General features: G+C 33.5%; 1 long non-coding RNA gene across 1 annotated transcript in view; it reads left to right on the forward strand.

The window, feature by feature from the left end:
• LOC110310105 overlaps window positions 1-3,187 on the forward strand; it is a 70,016-nt gene extending 66,829 nt beyond the window's left edge. The window contains exon 3 of the long non-coding RNA XR_002379800.2: window positions 3,114-3,187. This is a non-coding gene — a long non-coding RNA (uncharacterized LOC110310105). The remainder of the gene's footprint in view (window positions 1-3,113) is intronic.
• The last annotated feature ends 4,527 nt before the right edge of the window (window positions 3,188-7,714 follow it).

Raw genomic sequence — 7,714 nt, forward strand, 5'->3', positions numbered from 1 at the left:
TTAGTGTCTGTATAACATCCGTCCAGGATCTTCTGGCTTTCATAGTCTCTGGTGAAAAATCTGGTGTAATTCTGATAGGCTTGCCTTTATAAGTTACTTGGCCTCAGTGGCTCTGTGGCTCCCGCCTGTCCCAGAAGCTGTCTGCCTCTGTGGTCCTCACTCTCACCTCTGCAGACTCCATATCTTTTTTTTAAACAACTACTTTGTTTCCCTGTCATTATTATCTTTGGCAACTATTTTGTTCCTATAGATATGTAGCAATATACTGTAAGAATTCTGCACAATTTACAAACTAGATCTGCGTTAGGCTGGCAATAGACTGATTTTATAACCAGTGCTTTTCCAAACACCATTTTATATTTCTTTTGTGAAGATATGCTAATATTTCTGTCAGGAATATAATTATAAGACTGAAAACTAGAACTAATTTTGCCTAGGGTAAGTTTACCTTGATATTACTAAAATATTTCAAAAGATCTTGTATAAATTTGAATCAGTCTAGTGCCTACAATATATAGTCATTTCATAGACTAAAAAAGATGTTGTAAATTTCCTCATTTTTGAAGTTCTGGTTTTAATTCACTTCCTAATTGTGAGCATCACTTAATATATTTAAAAGTTTTGTTAACATTTTCCAGAAGTGTCTTTTTGCCAGTTTTGCTTTTTACAGTATATGCTTGAGATAGTTTTAAATGTCAAATTGATACAAATATAAAATCACCACAAAAGGAAATCAATGAGGAATTATCTAGATTAGTTTGGCATGTGAGCATGTCTATGGGGGATTATTGTGATTACATTAATTCCATTGGCATTGTTCCCTAGAAATTTCTGAATAAGAATGGAGAAGTTAAGCTAGTACAAGCTTCCATGTGTGACAGATGCTTTAAGAATTTGCTACCTTGAGGGCCTCTCATCAGTGAACTGCAACCCAAATAAATCCTCTCACTTAAGGTACTTTTGTTAAGATAGTCTATCAAAACAGCAGAAAACAAAATTCAGTGAGTTTCTTTCCACCTTTTAAAAACAATGTGCTTAGTCAAATATGTTACCAAAAAGTTTTATGATGGCTCATGATTTCAACACATAATCACTTGAAAGTACTGCTTTGAGCCTATAGTAATTCAGAATATAATGGCAGAGATACATGGCAGAGAAGGCTTGAGGAGTTTCTGTTATCTAGTAGCAATACTCCATGACCTGATATCAATTTCTGTCTTAGTTAGGGTTTCTATTGTTCTAATGAAACAGATAGTTGGTCTAAAGCAACTTGGAGAAGAAAAGATTTATTTTGTTTTTGCAACTCTCAGATCATATTCCATCAGCGAGGAAGTCAGGGGAACTTGAGGCAGGAACTGATATAGAAGCTTTGGAGGAGTACTGCTTACTGGCTTTCTCCTCAAGTCTTGCTCATCCTGATTTATACAATTTGGGATGTCTTGTGCAGGTATGGTGTTGCCCATGGTTAACTGAGCCCTCCTAGGTAAAGATACTTTTATAAGGCTGTTCACAAGTTCACTAATGAAGGAGAGAGAAGTGGTAGAGGAAGATTATTTAAAAGGATTCCTAAGACCCTAAGATGTAGAGTCAGGTATTTTGATGAATATTCTTGGTTATCAACTTGACTACATGTGGAATGAACTACAATTCAGAAATGGCAGGCATGCTTGTGATTTCGATCTTGAGACTAGAAACACAGGCTGCTGACTGGATCTTGACATGGAGATCTTGAGGCACAGTGACCATGAAAAGCTTTGGTCCAGGCAAGGTAATACATGCCTTTAATCCCAGGAGACTGAGACAAACAGATCTTTGAGTTCAAGGGCATCCAGGGCAAAGTAAATTTCTGTTAGAGGCCTACAGGATATTTGAAGTAGAAGAATCACTTTTTGCCTACTTGGATTTACTTGCCAGCACATCTGTTGCAACCCATTTCTTCAGGATTCCAGCTTATACAGAAGACAACGTGAAACAACTAGCCGCATGGGACTGTACAACTACTGGACTTCTCATTCACAGCTGCCTAATTTTGGTTTGTTGGACTACAGACTGTAAATCATTACAATAAATCCCCTTTATATGAAGAGATATTTCATAAGTTCTGTGACTCTAAATAACTGACTAATACAGGTATCAATAAAGAAAAGGTTAGATTACCATTTAGTAACAAGAGCAGTGTTCTTCAGAAAATAATGAAATAACTCAAAAAGAGAAAAATATAGTCACAAATGTGGCTTGGAGAACAACTTTGTATTTGTGAAACATGACACCTGAACACTGCCCTCCTTTGATTGTAAGGAGTGAGCAAGTAGAAGAGGATTTGTAAGAAGATAATAGAAAATGTGTTGATCACAGTCAAATGAATGGCAGGATGGGTCAGAAGGTACACCCTGGATAAAATCTACAAGCATGCAGAGATTCTAACTAGCTTTCTGTATGATGCCTTCCATTTGTACCCTGAATGATTGCTACTCCAATAAAGTTTTAAAAAGCAATTAATGACTGTGATTTTTGTTTCTATGTGTAATATGTTGGTCTTTTGTCTGAAATAATTGATAATAATTATTAGAGATAAAGTTCCAAAAATTAGTCAGGTAATTAGCCTTATTTGGGTACCCATCAAATAAATAAATAAACAAATAAATAAATATTATATATATATATATATGATTTAAATTAGTTAACAGGCTTCACATAGGACATGCAGATGAAGAAGTAATTAGAAAGTCTCAAAAGTGAATAGTTTTATAAATATTCTGGTAAATTATACTCTTAGGAATTAAAAGAAGGATTGTGTAGTTTCTATATGTTTTCTATAAAATTGAATTTTAATATCAGTTATGGCAGCACTCTTGACCTTTACATTATATGTCTCAGGTCCTTTCTCATATTTATGTTATTATCCTAGGGTAACAGAGAAAAGAATTGTAGCCTGCAAATGGAGGAGAAGATAGAAAGCATTTAAGACCTTTAAACACCTCAGAAATAGTTTTGTTCATTTGAATATTTGGTGTATTTTTATTATTTTATTATTTTTGAGATTGTAATATAATTATATAATTTCCCCCTTTTTTATGAAGACTCCCATAATACCCCTCTTTGCTCTCTTTCAGATTCATGGCCTTCTTTGCCAGGCACCAGCTTCAGCTGAGGGCAGGGTCTGGAGAAGGATGCATGCCAGAGCAGTGAAGGGATACAAGGATAAGATACTGGATGTGATTTGCTTCATGAGAGGAAGCACAGCTCAGTAAGGCTTTTCCTACTCTGACAACTTTTATTCCTTTCAAGCTTTATTTATACATAGAATCATTTCCTCGGAAATTTTATTCATTGATTACACAGCTTTTCTAAATACATTTTCTTCTAAAGCTTTCCCTGACTACATAAGAATATTGAAAGAAGAACAAAGAGAGCAAACAGCAATGTTATGAGAACTAAAACTTAACATTATGATAAAATCAATTTTCTTTAAACTCAATATCTTCTTGCTTAAAATTGGTGTTGGAAAGCCTTATGGCTACAGAAATGCTAGACAGGATGACTCTATTTGAATTTGATTTTGTTTCAGTTTGGCATAAGATTAATAGATCAAAAGTTATTTCCCACTAACCTATTATATCAAACTTTGCTTTTTATAAAAGTTCAATCCCTAATCTTTATTTAATTCTTCCTTTCCTTCCTCTATATGTCTTTCATATTTGGTGTAAGACCACTGTTCCTTTCCTTTGATTCAAAAATGTTGTCCAGCTTCTTTGTTTAAGGAAGGGCAGTCAATCAGTAAAGTTCTGGGTCTGACAAGTCTGTTCAGGAAGGTAGGCATGAGCTAGGATGCCTTCCTGATGTCTATGTCTTGTACCCTTGTTTCAATATGATTCCTATCTTTATTACAATTCTCTAAAGAATAGAAGAACATCAGGATTCCTAAAACTGCTTGCTTTGGCCTTCAGGAAACTACCAAGGCTTGTCATAAACTTGCATGATGGAAATCTCTTCCTATTCCTACAAGTTTCTTGTTTCTAAAGTTAAACATTAAAAACCTAGCAATTCAATTACAGCTTGTCAGCCTCTAGAATTTCCCTAAATTTTCTTCTTTAATAATTCTTTTCAGTTGTATGTGTGTTAGGGGCCTCTAACACACATACAGTAGAGGACTTCCAGGTCTGTGTTCATTCAGAGATGAAGCACCTAATCCTCAAGAGACTTGAGGCCCCAGGGAGTTTTGAGGTCAGGTTGGGTGGGTGTGGGGCATCCACGTGGAGATGAGTTGGGGTGGGAAGGAGGTGTGGGATGTGGAGCAGTCAGAGGGTGGGTGGGAGGGGCGAGTAATGGAATATGGAGTATAAAAATGAATTACAAGTAAAATTAAATTAAAAAAGAATTAGAAAAAAGGAAAAACTAGTTCTTCTAAAATCTTCTATCTCACTCTTACTAACAATACTCATTAATGATCGAAATGTTTATTTAGGTAATAACTTCTAGGGAAAGAGTCAATTTTCTGTATAACTGTTTTTACCAGGGAAATTTCATTAATTTCATTCTTGTTTGTATTAGCTTTTTGTTATCCCAGTTCTACCTTTTGGATAGAGGTCTTTAACAGTAAGAAACAGAAGTGTAGCAAAAGGTGTGCTGTGAACATCCAATAAGGGGAGTGAAGAGTCAGTCCAGATTGTCCAAGTACCAGAACATTGTCAAACAGTACCTTCAGGATGCTTGGCATCACCACTGCTTTCTCTCTCTCTCTCTCTCTCTGTTTGTGTATGTATACATATACATTCATAAATATAACCTGCTCATTTTTTATAATTTTATTATCTACATATTTTTAGGGCTGAGCATTTGGTATTAAACAACCAATTGGTAGTTTCTTCCCTTTATTATTTTAATACAGTATCCAAGATATTTTACTTTTTCATAAAAGAAGAAATATAGCTAGATAAAAACTTTGTTCAGAGTAGCTTTTAAAAGATTTTCTTTAGACATACACCTTTTTCCAAAATACATAAGAAGCCAGAGATTTCTCATATAATATGAGACAATGTGAGCAAAAATCGAACATGAATTAATATTAATATTGCCTAATATTCACCAACTCTTTGGTCTTGGGCCAGTAATTCAATTTGAGTCAGATTATCTGATTATAAATCAAAATGTAATATCTATTTTTGGCAGTGATTGTATAAAAATATAGCAATAATGTGGTACAATTCTAACAATGATTGAAGTACAAAAAGAAAACTATAAAATACTGCATATATTTCAGTAAGAAAAATTCCACCTGAAATCCTTTTGTTAATCTCCAATTTTGGCATTGCCAGAAGAGTCAGATCACATAGGTTAGTCCTAAATCCATTTGAAATATAGTCTAATTTCCTTTTTCACAGGCTACTTCTTCATAGGATGTGCAGAACAGGGAAATGAAGAAATAAACCTGTGATTCCCATCATGGAAGATAACATAATGAATCTTTTCCAAGTATCTCTTCTCACATACTATACTTTGAACTGTGGGTCACAAATTATGTATCAATGTTTCCATTCATTGTTACAGAAAATAATTATTTATTATATTGAAAAGGTGTGCTGTGACTATCCATCAAGGGGAGTGAAGGGTCAGTCCAGATTGTCCAAGCACCAGAACTTTGTCAAACAGCCCCTTCAGGATGCACTATTCTATAAAGCATTCTATTAATGTTCTCATTATACACATGCAATCAGAAGGTTCTTTTCTCTGGACTTACCAACAATATTCTCAATTAGTATAATTTCAGTCTCTTACTATTACATGTAATGACCATGTCTTAGATATTTTTCCTGTTGCTTTGATAAGATATTCTTGAAAAAACTAACTCAAGGAAGAAAAGGTGTATCCTTGGCTCTCATTAAGAGGTTACAGGCCACTATGGTTGTGAAGTCAAGGCAATAGAAGATTGAAACAAGCAGTTTCATTGCCTCTGCAGTTGAGAAGCAGTGAGCAGTGAATACTACTTAAATAGATTTCTCCTTTTATGTAATCCAAGACTTTAGACCAGGAGATGATGCTGTCCAGTTCTAGAGTGGATCTTCCTGCCTCAATTAACTTGATTAGGACAACATATCATAGGCATGCCTGGAAACTAACCAAATCTATGTAATTATTCACAGATGTTCCTTGAGGACGGTGATTTCAGGTCTTGTCAAGCTGAACATCAACACTAATAATCACAGGGCATTGATCACTGTTGTATACAATCTTTTTTATGCTTATGAAATTACATTTTTAGGTTTCAATTTCTTGAAATATGAACATTATATTTTTATTTTACTCTTTAATAATAATGAATATTATTTGTTTAATACAAATTACTTTTAAATTGCATTTAGAAAATTAATGTAAAGGATAAATATATAATAATATATAACTCACATTTTCAGAAAAGTGTTTTTTCATGAGTGTTGACATTGTATCATTTGCACTTGAATACCCCAACTTTATTTAACACAGTACAGAATCTGCCATTATTTGAGTAAACTGATGTATGATATTAAAGTCTGAGTCACTCCTCAAACTTAAGAATTCGACTATGTAAAAACAATTTATATTATAAAAGATTTCTCCAAGATTAGTAGGGCAAAAATAGTAGAGGCAGAAAAGCTGCAATAATTTGATACATAGATGGGGATTCATTTCTGGACATAATTTATTTTGGAAGGAGAATTTTACACTGGTGGCTGTCATATTACAGTAGCAAAATAAGGTTTAAGATTGGAGAAAGCACTGATCAGGGACACTACTGATAGATGGAAATCTCTGAAGCAAGTAAGTAGCAATTAAGTATTAATATAGTAAATCTAGTGAATTATTAATCTAAAATCACATTTAATTAGTTCAAATACATTAGTCATTATTCATTCAAATATATTAGTTGTTTTAAAGCAAAAAGCAATCTGTATTCTCATTACTACAAAACTGAACTTGTTTTAAACTTTAGATATATTTAATTGCATATTATTATAGTCATGAATATTTCTGTGCAGTGAAATCCATGGCCTTAAGTAAGATGAATATGGTTTCATAGTAACCACATAAGAATGGTCTGAGTTGTCCAATTCCAGAACAGTATTATTAATGCTTATTTATACTGTTAACAATTTGAAATTAAGAGTCACTGGTTGTGTATATTATGGTCTTCATTTATATTTAGAAATTACACTACTTGTATTATAAAGATGCTTTTAATAGCTACTTGTAGGTTGATTTATGCTACTATCTCCAAACATTTTCAAACTTTATTTTGACTTTTTGTGTATGAGGTTTATTGACTTTTAGAATCTTACTATTTATTTATTTATTTATTTATTTATTTATTTATTTATTTCTTCCTATATCCCTCCTTTTTGTCTAAATAAATAGGAAGGATTTTAACATTAACACCATAAAACTAATTATAATAATGAAGCTATTTTCTTATAAGCATTCCACAATGTCCAGCTTGCTTGTATTTGGCATCTTTAGGATTAAGTATTTTTTTTCACAATTTTTTTTATTATGTATTTTCCTCAATTACATTTCCAATGCTATCCCAAAAGTACCCCATACTCCCTCCCCCACTTCCCTACCCACCCATTCCCATTCTTTTGGCACTGGCATTCCCCTATATTGGGGCATATAAAGTTTGCAAGTCCAATGGGCCTCTCTTTCCAGTGATGGCCGACTAGGCCATCTTTCGATACATATG

Source organism: Mus caroli, chromosome 2 (genome assembly GCF_900094665.2).
Source record: "Mus caroli chromosome 2, CAROLI_EIJ_v1.1, whole genome shotgun sequence".
Taxonomy (NCBI): Eukaryota; Metazoa; Chordata; class Mammalia; order Rodentia; family Muridae; genus Mus; species Mus caroli.